This window comes from Limulus polyphemus, unplaced genomic scaffold, assembly GCF_000517525.1.
Source record: "Limulus polyphemus unplaced genomic scaffold, Limulus_polyphemus-2.1.2 Scaffold2823, whole genome shotgun sequence".
Taxonomy (NCBI): Eukaryota; Metazoa; Arthropoda; class Merostomata; order Xiphosura; family Limulidae; genus Limulus; species Limulus polyphemus.
This window is the reverse complement of record NW_013668433.1, coordinates 60,931-76,851: the sequence shown is the minus strand read 5'-3', so window position 1 is coordinate 76,851 and position 15,921 is coordinate 60,931. Positions and strand designations below refer to the sequence as shown.

General features: G+C 30.7%; 1 protein-coding gene across 5 annotated transcripts in view; it reads left to right on the top strand.

Moving 5' to 3' along the window:
• Positions 1 to 5,529: 5,529 nt before the first annotated feature.
• LOC106467994 (serine/threonine-protein kinase VRK1-like) overlaps positions 5,530 to 15,921 on the top strand; it is a 37,493-nt gene continuing 27,101 nt past the window's right edge. For 2 of the 5 annotated variants that reach the window (XM_022396272.1, XM_013928388.2), the window contains exon 1: positions 5,530 to 5,585. The gene's annotated coding sequence lies outside the window, so the exon portion shown is untranslated. Of the gene's footprint in view, positions 5,586 to 5,757; positions 5,845 to 14,140; positions 14,316 to 14,710; positions 14,812 to 15,921 lie in introns of those variants that run through there. The other 3 variants (XM_013928387.2, XM_022396270.1, XM_022396271.1) reach the window with 3 other exon arrangements.

Genomic DNA, 15,921 nt, shown 5'->3' with positions numbered 1-15,921 from the left:
GGTGATGGAAGCTAACACAGACATTGAGAAGACATGTTCATTTCTCTGAAATTTTACACGTCACGGCATGTTAAGTTAAAAGAAGTTGGTTTGTGAATATTACTGGCAAAGGTTTTATTTATCCAGTGTTTTCTTCACCAAGTGTTATATATTTTTACTATTAAAAGGTTTTCCTTTATCAAATGTTTTCCTCACCATTACTTTGTCAGATCATGCTGGTATTACTTTGTAAAACTTGTGCTTTGTATATTTTTCTGCCTTTTTTAATATTGGAAGTGGTGTTAGTTGAATCACATTAATATTGATGAAAACAATAAGGATAACTGTTCAAATTTGAAGGCAAAGAAAGGTAATGTGACATAGGTTACAAATGCAACATTTATAAACAATTATTTAACAATGATAACCAAACAAAATTAGTAATGTCATAAATGGTACATTCGTGGACTCAAAAAGAAAAAAAATTACTTCAAGTTGCCAAGTTTCTTGGCCATGGCTGGAACAGCAGGACACCTGAATACTGCATGTCGGATAAGGCAACTGGTGATTTTTTTTCATCCATCAGTCTGAATGTCAGGCTAACTGACAGTTTTGTGAAATGCTAGGTAGTCAGTGGTGTCTCTAAGGTCACCAAAAAGAAATCTTTCTGTATTACGCACGAGATAAAGCAGAGGTAGTGAAGGAAATGATAAATCACAACTGAGTAGTTTAGTGGACAAGATAGACAAATGGGTTAAAGATTTGATCTTATTTTAAAAAAAGTTAGGATTGATATGTATAGTCAGCTGGATTCTGACTAGTTGAAAGATCAACTAGGATACGGTCAAGCATGTGGAAAAGCCCTTCTCCACAAGTCGGAGTGTATGGTATGTACACTGTCACATATGAGGCATAATTTGGTAAAGTCTGAAGCAAAGAATGTAAGGAAACCCATTACTGTTACATTCCATGTCAATTGCAACTACTAGAGTGGTCTTAGAGTATTGTCAGCGAGCCCTTTTTGGTGGGACAGAATCTGACTGCTCCAAGAATCCACAAGATCATTGCAAGATGCTAGCTGCTTCACCTAAAGACTTGGCAATATTTTGTGGCATATTTAGTTCACATCTCATCAATCTTCTCAGCCAGGAGAGACTCAAACCAGCCTGGACTAGTTTGTAAGCATAGAGACTACCTAACATTATTAACACTGATCACCTTTGCTACCCTGTACTCCTGCATGTGGGATGTAGTCTAATGTCAGCTTCTCAACCCTGAGGACAGATTCGAAGTACAGACATACTTCTTACCATGGTCTCAGAAACTGCCTTTTCCTTAGAATCATGTTTTACAAATTTTACAAGTATTCTGATATGCCACACAGTGGTGAAGATACAGGGGAGGTTACCCAGGCCCTCACTACTTAATTTTTTCAACTGAAGCATAATTAATGTGAAGTTAGATAATATAATTAAATTATACTCAAATTTTATTTGTTACTCCTACCTGCTGCTGGTGGTGGTGGGTGGGGGGGGGGTATTATGGTACCTATTTTATACTATGACAAATATATTTAGACTGTTTAACTAAGAAGTTCAAGATCTCATGGGGCAGAAACCACACAGAATTTAACATTATCAAATGCTAACTCACTAATAAAATCCATACATTTTCTAAATGGATAAGTTATGCCACAAAAACAAATGGGAAATTAAGGAGCTCTGTCAACTATCAAGGATCTCCTAACATTCTAAAATTGAACTCTTATCACTACCACCCCAGGTTTTACTTACATGACAATGATAGAGGCTTACTAGTAAAGTTTGCTGATGAAAACTCTTGGGTATTTCCAGTCGTATATTGAGGATGTTTATATACAAAAGAATGACTTAGAGAAATTGATAAGTTGAACATATATGTTGAAAATTAATTGGATTTGGATTACATGATAGATGGTTATTCATTCAGCAGTGGTGAGCAAAAAAAAAGGGATTTTGACATAGTGGTGGATAAATCTTACAAACCAGCAAGGCAGTGCACTATTGCTAGTAGTAAAGGATGTATTTTAGGGTATATTTATAGCAGTACTGATTACAGGTAAAAGGAAGTAATTCTCTCTCTTGATATAAAACAATTGTTAGGCCTCACTTGGAATACTATGTACTGTTTTGGATATTGACTTATTGGAAAGGGTTCAAAGGATGGATACTATGATGACTCCACATATGCAAGGGTTACCTTATGGGTATAGTTTAAGATATCTTATTTTCTTTTTGGAAAAAAGGACATGAGATGATGTTAATGAACCTTACACAGTTTTTAAGGAATCAATACAATAAAGGCCTCTGATCTGTTTATGATGTATTCTGAAGAAAATAGGATGAAAAGACACAAGTTTAAAATTCAGAAAAGACAGGCTAAATCCCCCCTTTTTTTTTTTTAAAGGATGAATGGCTTATGGAATGAGTTGGCTTTAGCAATAGCGGAGGCCACCACTTTTAAAATTTAAGAAAAACTAATAATTTGGTTAAAGAAAATTAATGGGTTGGTTGAAAATTAAACTTTTTTCAAGGTGTTTGTGCAAAGGCAACTCTGAAGGACAAAATAGTCCCTCATTGTCTGTATGTTAAACAGAAAGCCAATTACAAATCCAGTCCTGATCCTCCAACAATTAATTAACTTGTTCCTCAAATCACAGCCTATACCACTCTAGATAAAAATTGGAGATGTGTCTGAACCTTAACTTCATAACCTCTTGTTCTACTGCTCTCAGAATTCAACAAGAATATATTTGAGGCATTAATCTTGCCAATTTCCTTAATAACTTTAAATACTTCAATTATATCATCCATGATTGTTCTCTTTTCAAAGAGAACAAGCTACAAGCTCTCAAATTATCCTCACTCGACACCCAATCCATCCCAGTAGTCCTCTTCTGCTCTCTAATTTATCACCTACTCCAGTGGAGTTAATCTTTTTACCAATATTTTGTGTGTCACTTTATCAAAACATTTCTGAAAAATAAACTAAGTCCACTACATTACTCTCATCCTGATGAAAAGTACATCTTCAAACAACCAGACAGACATTACAGGTTTATAGCTGAAAAGGCAGAATCTTCCCTTTGTAAGGTCATGTTGACTGCCAAACAAAATGAAGAACAATTGAACATTAACAACAAATATCAGATTTCCTTTACAATCTTAAGGTGGTACATTATAGATGTGGTTGTCACATGGCAAAAAGTGATGAGCAAGAAACAAACAACTTCCATTAACTTTGACAGAAAATATGATAACTATTCAACAAAACATTCTATTTTGAACATGAAAATGTTTTGGAAAATCTTGGGTAATTTAAATGTAAATTAGCCTTGATGAGACTGACATTAAAATATTAAAGAACAGCAAGGAGATAGTTTTTTTTAAATATTTTTTAAACTGGTATCTTTCAAGATGCTTGGGGAAATTGAATTGCAATGTGGAAATTTCAGATGACTAGGATATTATAGCGATATAAAGAGGGTGATATTTTTAAAAGGCTTCTGACAAGCCAGTGGGGGTCATTTTTGTTGAAAAAAAACCTATCAAATCCAGTTTTTCTTAATTTGAACTGAAAATTTTTGGACATTGGTATTGGCTACAAAGAAGGCATTTCCTGCACTCTTTTAGTGTTGGAGCTGTGAAAAGTGATTTGAAGTGGTAAGTTGACTAAAATCTGTCAGCGCATCATAAGTTTAATGATCAAACACAAGAAGCATGGAATTCTCCATATGACATGCAGAGGTATTCAGGAACCGTTTAGAACCACCTTAGTAGATTTTGTGCAGCAAGCCGAGTACAATATTATGCCTGTAGCTGCTTTCAAAGTGTTCCTGTCTACTCATCCTACTGCTGACTATCATGATGCTTCAACCTTCCCTAATTAATTGCAGGTGAAAGCATTCTTATCTCAATTGAAAGTTAAACATAACACGGTGATAGCAGAAGCATAAAAGGTTGGCAATTGCTTAATTAACGATGCTGAGAATATGGTTATATTGATATATAATGAATTTACTTCCAGTGGGTAGACCTTAGTACTAGCTAGTATGTAGACATGAGGATGCATATTACACTTTAAAACTTATCAATTAACAAACAAAAACTTGTCTCAAAAGATACATCCAAAACACCCACTTTGGAAGTTTCCAGATTGAACTTACTTTTAATATTCAACAAATTATAATGTAAATACACCCCTTGGCTCCTGTTAAAAATAATGGGTTAAGTTTTGAAAGAATGGCTTATTAGACAAATGGAAGGAAGACACATACCAAATAACAAGAAATTAAAAAGAAAATTATAAACAAGTTTAGTCAAGAATTCATGATTATGTTTATTTAAGAACAATTGCAAATAAGAACACAAACTATACAATCAAGCTTAATTCTTAGAAAGCATTTCAAGAAAATAAAAGTAAATACAGTTACATAATATTTCTCACATCTGCACCAATTAATAAACTTGACAACACAAGAGATCATGTTAAACAAACTTTCAATATTAGTATGGAATAATTATGTATTGTCTTACTGCAAATCAAATGGCAGTCAAATTATTTTATTTTTCTTCTGTCTAACTTGTATTCACTTAAAATTTTAATAATATGAATATCTATTCTTTTATGGTTTTATCTATATAGTTATAAGTATAACTATAATGGCAGTTTCTCTTTTAGAAATTATTTTTTTCTTTTTTTTTAGATAAGAACAGTGCTAATAACGTTCTTCTTCCTTATAATTTTATATACAGACAAAACTTTAATACCCTAATCCTATTCCTAGACTAAAATTAAAAATTAGGCTCTTGAATGTAAGAGTTCAGAGTCAATGTTTAAACTTTAATAACAACTTCACTTTTATCAAAACGATATAAAAGTTTTAAAATATAACTACAAGTAAAAGCAAGCCAGAGCCTGAATCTGGGCTTCCTCTAACTATTTAAGTCAACTATTTAACTATTATGTTGTCAAACTATGTTCGAAAATTACTATTTATAGTTCTACATAATTTAATGTTAATAAAAAATAATAATAATATGCAACACTAAAAAGAAAAAAAATTACAAACTTCCTTAACACTTACAGTAAAGTTTTTCAGTAATATAATGATAACGGGCTTCATTTCAAAACAAAACAAGCTTTAAAAGTAAATACAATCATATCTCTTGCGATCTTCGAAGTGTACCCTAACATTTAATCTAAACGTTAGTCCTATTGCATCCAGTATGCCTTAGTGTCTATTCATACCACAAAAAATAAAATCCTTTATGATCTGGAACTGGAAGAAAATAAATTGTTAATAATAAGCGTGACGCATCAGCTGATTAGTTTGGTACTTCGAAAACTGTTTTGTATGTATTGATCTATATTCAAATCAATGGGTTTGATTTCACATTTATTATGACTTTACTTAATTTGGTTTCGAAAATTTAAAAATCTTATACATTATTGTTAAACTTTGGAAATAATTTATTATTCTAACGACAAGCATCGGCATAGAAAGGGGGTTCGAGACTATTTTAGTACAAGGTTATTTGAATGAATGGCGGTAGAGAAGAAAGGAGGTACGATGAATTATATATTCAAAAATGATTTTATTTCGTATGGAGATTGTTTAGAAGAATAATTGTGAAGTATAATTTTATTTACGCTCGGATATTAATATTAAGCTCGAGAAGTAAAAAAAGAAATATAAGTTTAATAGCAGTACTATTACATTTACACTATTCGTTATGGGAACAGACGAGATTACCTGACGCAACGTCTACTGCTTCTAACTCTAAGTTCTAGAGCTCCAGCTCTTGGCAAGCCAGGCTGTAGACAGTGTAGTAACTATTATTATATTAATTATTGAAATAATATTGACATTAAGCTTGCTAAATTAGCTGAATATTCTAGCCAGTACTGCCAGCACCTGGCTTCTTATTTTCATATTAATGTTTTGTTATTTTTATTACACACTAAATATTATAATATGCTATACAAATAAGTTAGGGTTTCTCATTGTTTAAGCCTAACTTACTAGCTAATAGTAATAATGGTTATACTATTACTCAAAAAATGTTAGTTCTATTACTATTAGTAGGCCTACACTGTAATAGAACTGTTACTAGTGCTAATGTTACTGTTGTCAGTTGTAAATTTGTAATTTTCAAACTGCAGTTTATGAAGTATAATTGTAAATGTAATTTGTAATCAGTATCACCAGTCACTAGTAATGTTATAACATTATTAGTACATTGTGATGCTGCTATTAAGATCTTATATAATAAAAGTTTTCTGTTACTGATATCAGGACAAAGTCTAAGCTTAAAGTTTCTCATATTAACAACATATGGATAAAAGAGGACCATCTAGCTCATCACACTCACTGACTCTAACGAAAAAAATAATAAGAATTAAACTCGCCCTATAGTTTTATTTTTAAGGACACCATCAGTTGCCCTCTTAACTTTGGTAAGGTACCGCCATTCACTTTTGCCAGTGGCAATGTGTTTAAGTTAATCTTCCTGTTAGTTAATTAGAGCCCATTCCATAATTCACACTAACGCTCTTTTGTTTTTAGAATATATACATATATCGTAAAGAAATTGGAGGACTTTTAATTGTCAAATAGTAAGGATTATAACTATCAAAACATTCGTATAACATTTACAGGAATACGTTATAAAATAAAAAAAAATTAAATAACAATAATGAAACAAAAAAGAAAAATTAAACTTAGCATATAACAAATGGACAACAAGGGACTATTTTGATTCTTCGAGGCTGCTCTTATACATGCACCCTTTTAAACCTACTATTTATTTTACGGGATATTGATTCTCCTGATTAATGTGTGTAAGGTACTGCTTTCCACAACTGCTGAACATATTCCATAAGCATGATAGAAAAATAAAACTATCTTGATTGGACCATAGCCTATCTTTTTCAAATCTTAAGTTTCTGTTCTTGCATCTTCAGAATAGAGCATAAAGGAATTGGAGGCCTTTATCCTATTGATACCATGAATAAGCAGTAAGATTATCTCTTACCCATTTTTTGTGAACAGAAAAAAAATTAAGATTGTAACCTATCCCTGTAACTTATAAGATAGCCCTCCCATCCTTCAAACCATCCAACTATTTTTTTCTCTGAAACATTTTTAGTATGTCAGTATTTTGTAGATAATGAGACCCAAATTGTACACACCATTTCAAGGGAGACTTAACTAGTGATTTTTATAGAGATAACTAACTCCCCCCCCCCCACTGGAATCAGTATTTAAATACACCCTAAAATCCTATTGACTTTACTACTTGTAGCAACAGAGCACTACCTCAGTGGCTTGATTAACCTATAAACTACTACTATGCAATGCTAAAACCCTTTTCCTTAGCCATGCTATTGAGTGTTTTCCTATCTATATTAAATTTGCAACTAAATTACGATAACCCAAATGCCTTACTATAATTTAAGGTCATTTTTCAAACATTTGTTCAACTTACCAATTTACTCAGGTCTTTCAGTGGTTCTGTAGTATCTCAGTATGGTGTAAATGCATGGATTCCATTGTAGCGTGAAAAAGGATTTATGTATGTGTGTAGATATTAATCACAAGTTGATGGTGAGTAGAAAGATTGGAAGATTAAAAATAATTAAAGCATAAGGTCTATACAAGGTTTTCCTCAGGGCCTTAAAGGAGGTCAAAGATTAGATATATGAACCTCTCTCTTACACTTATAGTAGGTCCGTAGAAAGTGGGGAGGTGTTTGAGGACTGGAGAGTTGTAACTTTTACTCCTATTCTTAAAAGGGATGATAATTTAATAAAAGAGTTATTCTGGAAATTATAGGCCAGTTAATATTATTTCTGTAGTAGAAAGAATTCTTGTCTGACAAAAGAAGCTTTACAAAACCATTTATTGAAATATCATAAAAAGAAGGTCAACATCAATTCACCATATAGAAATCTGTAACTTTTTTAAGGTCAGTGGAAAGGTTAGAATGTGGTGCACATGGATTTTAAAAAATGTTTTGGTAAGGAGCTACTCGTAAGTTTTGTTAATATAACTGTATTGGTAGGAGTTGTAGAAAATCAGTTTACTTGATATAATTGTTGGATGTGAGAAAGCAAAACGTTGTTATTAAATGGAGTGCAGTCAAACTGGACCCGTGTTATTGGTAGAGTGCAGCAGAGGTTAGTGCCCTTATCTTTGCTTTTTTGTTATTAGTAATGTTTCTAGAGGTGTAATTAGTATTAGTGAAGTTTCTAATGACATAAAACTGTTAGGTATTAAGGATGTTATTGTACTATGAAATGACTTGGGTTGATTATCAAATGACCTGTAATTATAGTACAGTACTGCTAGTAATCAAGCTAACAGAACTTTAGAATGTATTCACAGACTTACTGATAACAAATTGAAAGAGGTAATTACTTCTACTCAACTCACTAGTTAGGCCTCACTTGGAATAATGTGTATAGTTTTGGTCTCCTTATGTATGAAAGGTTTATTTATTTATTTGAAAGGGTTCATGGGAGGGCTACTATGATAATTCTGATGGAAGGGTTATGTTGTAGGGATATGTGAAGAACTTTAATCTCTTGTGAAAAGAATGGTAAGAGATGATATAATATTTTTTAACTTACAAGATTATGATAGGAAATGACAGAATTAAGGCTACTGGTTTCTTTGTGCTATATTTTGAAGACAGCAGGATGAAGGGACACAAGTTGAGGATTTGGAAGAGAAAGGTTAGGTTTTAGATCTAAACTAAAAATCAACCTGGTAATGAATATAGTTAATTAAATATAATGTTCTTAAAATATTACTTATGGAGATTAGAATTCATTATTTCATCAGTTGTATACTCTCATAAGTGCTACCTTTGGCCATGAACTCAATAATATCTTACAAGGTTTGGTCAGTGTAGGAAATTTATGTTTGTCTGAAACTATATAGTAAGTTAAAAGTGCAAAATTATCTATAATAAAAAAAGTATGAAAATAGAAAAATTATCCAGTGGCTAAATAACTGGCAGCCGGGAAATGTATTTCAAGTACTAGATAATCAGCAGTCCAAAAGTTTGAATATTTATGAGCTACGATCACCTCTCACTTGATTTAGAGAATGAGTAAATAGTAAATTATGAAACTGATTTGTCTTCAAGCTTGATGAAATGATAGAATAAAACCTTTGCACTGGAAAGGTATTGATCGTCACTCTTGTTTAGTGTCGTTTAGCATGTGTGTTTCCTACAAACTACTGGGAATGATCCTTCAAATAATAAATACCCAGCAGTACATAACTTCATGATCATAAATATTGATAAACTTGGAATATGATAATTAATATTATATATATCATTAACTATAAAAGGTTTATTCTATTTGTTACTCAGTCAAGAATGCTTTCATGCTTCTTTTTTGGTAATGCTCAACAATATACATCGTCGCTTAGCAACAAAACTATCACCTGATTGTTCTTAGGCCAACTATGGTGTTTATGTTGAATGCTCAATATTCATGTTGATTTATTAAGAAGGTTTGTTTTTATTATTTATTTTTTTGACAACTTTGTTGACATAACAGAAAAATAGTTTAATTCAGAAGTTTTATGACATTGAGTTGTAGCTGAAAGCAAAATAATATTTACCAAGTAGTGTTTCAGCTAAGCCTTATGTTACATTCATATATTGAATTAGTCTATGAATAGGCCTACTATTACTAATGTTATAGAGCTAGTGTTAAAAAAGTTTTAAATGGTATTTTAACACATATATTATCTACTTTACCTTAAAACATAAAGAAAAATAAATGTTTATTACTACCAAATATCTTTTTATCCTTTGTGCAGTCAAAAAAATTGAAAATTTGTGACAGTGTTCAAAAAGTTTTAAATGGTGAATAAATGTTAATTAATAAATATTATTTTGGTATCTTAACACATACATTACCTACTTCACCTTAAAATATAAAGAAAAATAAATATTTGTTACTACCAAATATCTTTTTATCCTTTGTACAACCAAAAGAGTTGAAAATTTGTGTTGGAATGTCAGCACTGTGTTTCCTACTTTCTGACCTAGAATACAATGAAAAGGCTCAAGAGTGCTATTTAAGTCTCTTTTCAGAGTTCAACGTACTTTTGTTCATGATAACATTTCATCTTTCTGTGTAGTTTTTACTAAAAATATGGTGATTAAAGAATTACTTCGAGTGAAGAGTAGGTGCATTTTGAGGGTACAGACAAATTCATTTTAGTTAAATTATATAATTTTTATTAATAATTCAACAATGGTTGCCTGTCATTTTTCGTGGGCTTTATACTAGTGTATATATATATAATTTGTGATAATCTTTTATAATTATCGTTAGTATAATCATCATCATTATTATTGTTGTTTTAGCTCATTAGTATTCAAATTTTTAGACTGCTAGGTATTTAGTATACGAAAAGAGTTAGAGGGGATCTGATTGAGGTGTTTAAGATTGTTAAGGGAATTGATAGTGTTGATGCATCATCATTTTTGTGAACAAGAGAAAATAAGTTCAGAGATCCTAACCTATCTTTATATGACAACCTTTTCATCCCAGGTATCATTTTGGTAGCCTTCCTATGAACTCTTTTCAATGTCCTTTCTAAGATAAGGAGCCCAAGACTGAACACACTACCCCAACTGTAACCTATACAATGATATTATAATCTCTTTAGACTTGTATTCAATATTTCTGTAGATACAACCTAAAATCCTATTTACACTGCTACTAGCAACAGCTAGTTTTTAAACAGAACTGTTTTAAATTATGTTTTAATAGTCAACAGTTGCATTTCAATGAAAAATTGAGAGTTAGTGTAAAGAAGCGTGTCCATGATATAAATAATACAAACCTGTAACAGTTTGATACTGGTCATGTATGTTATTAATAATAACTTGTGCATTCTTCAGGTTTTTCCTTTTCTAAGGATCTTGTAAAAGTAAAGTTGAGTATTCTATAAAAGTAGACAGTAAAACACTTTTTTAATCAATAAAAATTGAGAATTTGTATTAGAAATAAAAGCATTACACATTTTAAAGACAGTAAAGTTTTTTTTTTTTTTCAGATGTTTAAAGGGAATATTTTGAACAAATTTTGTCTTTTTAAAAAGAGCAACTTGGTAGTTTCGCAAATACTTATAAAAACACCAGTTTGTTTGATTTAAATTCCACATGCTGTACTTGTAACATTTGTTAAAACTAAGAATATAAATTATTTCTCTTGAAATCATGTATTTACTTATGTAATCACATAACTTTTATTTTGATTTAACAAAGTACTACTTTAGGTATAATACATATACATGTAGAATAATTTCACTAAAAGGGGGCCAAAGGCTGCCTGAAGGGGTCACCTGTTTTAACCACTCGCACCACTTTACACTATAGTGTTGTCTGTCAGCCAGTCAGTAGACACTAAAATGATGTCACATAAGGGATGCTTAACATTGCAATTTGTACTGTCGTGACATCAGTAAAATGTGCACATGCCATGAATCATGAGAAGAATTATGCACTCTGTAGTCTGCAACACAGCATGACATATGAACTTCAAAAAGAAGAAAGAAAAATGTTTGTTACTTTTAATTTTGGTTTCATTAACTCTTGAAACAGAACACTTTCTGGGTCCATGCAGAAGTACATCTAGCATATAGGTATATAATTTAAAACTTTTCTTTAGGATTCCTCACCATGGTTAAAACTGTAAGATAGACCAATTTTTTTTAAACAAAGAAATTCAAACTATCTTCATGCTTTAACTTAAAAATACATGAGATCATCTATATAAATATTTTTAAACATTATAGAAATGCAGAAGCAGAAGATTGTGACTGCAATGTTTGGAAACCGAATATTGTATTAGTAATATTTAGCATATTGCACTTAAAAATATTCAATGTATATGCCTATAACTTGTGTGTTTTTCTCAGGACTGTTAGAAGAATAACATTATATTTAATGAAAATTCAATATTAGACTCAAATATTTAGCTAAACAAGCTTTGTTGTAATGTAAACATACACGTATGGAATTAGGCTTCAAAATGGAATTATAAACATGTATATATGCCTTTATGATTAATTTTTTTATTGTTTCTACATTTTAAATCTTAAAGAATGAACAGAGAATTAACTAAAACTATTTTAAGCTTCATCTAAAAAGTTTTCATTACCAGAAGACGTGTTTTCAATTTTTATAAAGTGCAGTTGCATAAAAGTCATACCTAGGTTTGGCTAAAGATTACTTGCACTTTTAATTTTCAAATTAAATTTTATCATTATTTATGAGCACTTCCTGTTTTAATATTTTTCTTAATAATGAGTCAATATTTCTCAATCAGTGATTGTTGGTTTCATATTTGGATAGCTAAAGGTGAATAATGAGTTTAGTACAATATCATTACTATGTCCATTCTGTCACTTTGGTCTAGTTACGGTGTGTGGAGGCAGAATAAGTGGAACTTATGAATATCTTAACACACCTGGTTGAGCATTTAGAACTAAATTTTACATATGCAAAGTGAGAAACTGGAAAAAAAACTTCACCCTAACTTAAACTGTCCAGTTTCATGGTTGAAGTGATTCAAGTGACTTCTGAACTGCATACCCTATTCTAACAAGAGAAATATGTTTTCAGAAGATTTGGCTTGTAGTATTTTTGTAATTTTTTTTAAGATGACAAATACTGCTTTAATTTCTAGTATTAATACAATTTCTAATTGGTGTGCCAGTTAATGTGTTTTTAATTATTATTATTGTGTTGTTATGGGCTATATTTTTATTATTTTGATATTTTTTGTTTACTACAGGGAATTATTTTTTCATAATTGGTGAATTCTATAAATTTCATTAAAGTATAGGCTTGTGTAGAATCTTGAAGGTTCCTGTAAAATGTAGAAAACTAGTATAATAAAAAATGCCAGACCGAGTTTTAAGTTAATAGGCTCAGTGTCATTTAGTAAGTTATGCCTTGATAGTTAGTGAATTTGTATATCCATCTGTGATTAATATAGCAAGCTAGATGATGCATCAGTCAGCATATTTGTTATTAATTAATTAGTTAGGAAATTTTACAAGACATTTAGGTGCGTATTTGTTTTGGAATTTCTGTTGAACTGTTATTTGTGAAGTTAGGCCTACCTGTGAATGTAACCTGTAGCAAATTGAAGAAATAAATTAGTCTGTTATCTTTACATGGAATGGACTTTGTTTTAATTATTTATTTAGTTGCTATAAAGTGAAAAGAGTTTTTATATTTATGTTAATTAATATGGACACTACCACAGTTTTTTAAGCTTGGGCATTGTTGAACTTTTAAAAAGAATGAAACGTTCATTCACTTTATAGTCACTTGTTGCAAAAATATTGTATACAGTTTTCCATACTGTTATTCCAAACAATTAAGTTTTGTTTTACAGGTTCATAAATTTATTTAATTAATAAAGTACACCTTGCAAACCAGAATTATTTATTATCGCAAAAAATATTTAATTTGGAATAATAAATAATTGTGGTTTAAAAGGTGTATGACTTTTATTAATTATTTAATCTCTACTAGATCATAAGTGTTGTATTCATAACTATTCAGATACTGAAGCATATTGATAACCAACCAAGAGAAACAAATAGCCAAAATTAAGTTGTTTTATTTATTAGGCAATTACATACTTGGTTGAAAAACCTACTATTTGGAATATTATTGAAGTACCTAAATTTGATTTTAAACAACATGTAATTTTATGAAATAATAATTAATAATGACACCTATCTTGCAAAGTTTGAAAAACTGTCAGGAAAAAAATAAAACTAGAAGGTTTATTTAGATAGTATAGTATTATTGTGTTTAACTTGTCCATGCTACTTGCTGTAATGTTTTATTTTTATGATGATAGTATGATATATGTTGGCTTTTTAAAAGTTAGCTGCATAACCGAGATTTTGGTGTTTTTTTCATGAATGAAGAGACTTCCACTGTAAAAATCTAATATATTAGGTTAATCTTTGTTGACCATATAGTTCTGAGGTAACCTGAAAAAAAAATCAAAGTTAAAATAATATCAACTTATTCTGTAGTGTAAAAGTTTTTTTTACCATAGCTGTACCTTATGAAGTTTGAAACGAAGTAGGGAATAGATAATGAGAAAACTCGAGGTTTAAGTGGGGATGAGGTTTGGAGCTCAAGAAGAAGAGTTGTGTTTATGACCAAGAAATTGTTCACATTGGCCATGGATTCTAGTATGCATGCCATCAAAGTGAATCAATTTACCTTTTAATGGTAAAAAAAAGTTATGTAAACAATCAACTGTACATCTCATTATGACAAGATTGCTGTTTATAATAATTTAAGTATTGTGCATCATAAAATCTTTACTTTCAACATTCATGGAATGTGCACATTCTGGCATCTTGAACTTGGAAATGGACCATGTAACTAACTCTGGGACTTGGTTTTTCTCTTTTTAGAACAATAGTCAAAACATTCATATTACCAGAGAGTAAAAATGCTCTTAATCCTGACTGAAAGTATAACACATTTTGGGTTGATGTACAAAAACATACCTCAGATAATAATAGTTTTATTGTGTTGACAGTCTCAACTGGGAGGCATGGCCTAATGAATCACCCCTTGTTGCTGATCTCGTATGGCTTTCAGATATATATTATATGCCTCCAGTACCACCCATACCGTAGAACAGCTTCTACCAATAACATCATAAGAAACAGAATGTACATGGGTGCAGCAATGAAATATAGAAAATGCTGGAATTGCTGTGGGTGCAAGTATGGTAGATTAAATCTGTGATAATAATTGTTCACTTTAGTTTTAGGGTTCTGAAGATTTTTAGGGGCATGGCTTGAGGATATAAGCTATTTTATTTGTGTGTCTTGCCAAAATATTTATATGCCCAGTGCATGTCAGATAATGTTTTTTTTTGAACAAATACTTAGTAGCACTGAGTTTATCTTTACTGTTCATTGATATAGTTGTAAGCACTTTTGTGAGTACATTTGGGTCAGATTTTTTACTTGATGCAGGATATTGCATGGTGTTATACTTCCAGGATTTTGATGGAATGCCTAAAACAAATAACAGAAGTCAAAGGTTGGCTAGCAAAAAAAAAAAAAGTTAAGTATCAGAGAACACATCTGTGATTTCTTTCAGTGATATCTACATCAGCTTAAACTTGAGGACACTTATAATTCATTATTTATACTTAATAATATGTAATGTCAGTGAAGCCAATTCATTACTTTTCATGTAAATAACTGACATGCATGAAATATCTTATATTCTTTATTTTAATAGTTTTCAATCTGTCCTTTCTTTAGTTGCGATAGTAGTAACAACTTTCACATTTACATTAACCTACTTTTGGATAGAGCTTGACAATTAGTGAAATTTGCAAATAAATTAATTTTTGTGCTAATTAATTATTTACACAAAACCAAAAAAAAACTAATATTCTATCAGGAGTTCACCCTCCACTGGCTCAGTGGTAAGTCTGAAAGCTTATAATGCTAAAAACCAGGTTTTAATACCTATGATGGGCAGATACACCATTTTATAGCTTTGTGCTTTATGACAAAACAAATTCTTGAGTTGACTATAAAATGTTTATTACCCCATAAATATAGTTTTGATATCTTCAGTGGATAGGACAGTAAACAAACATAGGGCTTCTAATTATTGCTATTTTTGATTATTTCAATTAGTTTATTATTTTTGTGAGCTGTGACATTAATTGATTAAACTTAATTAACTTAAATACTCAAATTTATTGAAAATAATAATGAAAAATCTTTATGGCAATATCAAGACACACACGGTAATATGTCATGTGGCCAAAACAACCTACAGGACACACTGTGTATGTTATTAA